Below are 1,325 nucleotides of genomic sequence, written 5' to 3' on the forward strand. Positions count from 1 at the left end.
GCTAAGTTTTTTACAAAAAATATAAATCTTAATAGCCCTGAACCTTTAGGGGTCTTGAGGCTAAATTTTGTACGACATAATTTTCATGAACTACGAGGGTCTGATTCTCACTCTTTATTGAGATACGTAGGAAGCACTTTTTTGGGGTACGACCCTATCTTTTGAAAAATTATTCATAGATATATTGGGGAATGTTTTGAAAATATGATTACTTTCATAATTATTTTTCTAATCTTCAAGTCCAATTTTTATATTTTTGTATATTTTAACAGCCCAGAATCTTTAAGGATTATGAAGCTAAGTTTTACAAAATAAAAAATATATATAAATCTTAACTGCCCTGAACCTTTAGGGGTTTTGAGGCTTAGTTTTGTACGACATAATATTCAAGAACTATGCACATCTAATTCTCATTTTAGTGAGATACGTAGGCAACTCTTCTGGGGTTTGGTGATCTCTTCAAAAAAGAAGATAAAATAAAAAGAGTTTTTGAAAAAATATTGCATTCTGACGCCTTTGTTATTTCTTATACAGTTAGTTTAAGGTGGTTGGTTTGTGGTATTTTGGCTGATCCTCCACATCACACTAAATCTAAAGAAGGTTTAGCTGTGTCCAACAAGGATATAGAGAGTGACCTCATGGATCAAACAAAGAGTCAGGAAAATGTGAGTTTAAAGAAAGAGAATTTGAGACTAAGACAACAAATGATGGAAATGTATCAAGCTTGGGCCAGTGGCCATCCTCCTCGTCTGTTCCCCAATATTAAAGACTGGGGCATGTCTTCAAGTGTCAACTGGGGCATGTCTTCATGTGTCAACCTTCTTCAAAGCTTTGAGATATCAAAATTTTAAGGAACATGATGGATATGAGGATTCTGTGAAGCATTTGGGGCGATACTGCAATCAATCAAGGGAAATTAAAAAATGAAAGAAGAAGGAAAACACATTTATTGTCATGCCAAGGTCAAAGCAGAGTTTGAGAGGTCCTACCCACTAATATTGTTGTTAACATCCAATTTTGGTTCGCTCTTTTCTTCTAATTAATTTTATCGATGTTCTTAGTCCTAACTAATTTTAAAATTAACTAAGAAATAAGACTCGTATTTTTATCTCTATTTTTATAAGTTTTCTAGTTTTCTATCATATTATAAAATATTTTAATATAATTAAATATTTTAACAAATAAAATAATTTTGGTATTTGCATTTGCATTTCTTCCTAATTTTATTTTTTGGCGATATTGTGACCATGTATATATATATTTTATTATATAAAAGATATTTTTTATATTTTATTATATTCTTATTTTTTACACACACATATATA

This window comes from Capsicum annuum, chromosome 3 (genome assembly GCF_002878395.1).
Source record: "Capsicum annuum cultivar UCD-10X-F1 chromosome 3, UCD10Xv1.1, whole genome shotgun sequence".
Classification (NCBI taxonomy): Eukaryota; Viridiplantae; Streptophyta; class Magnoliopsida; order Solanales; family Solanaceae; genus Capsicum; species Capsicum annuum.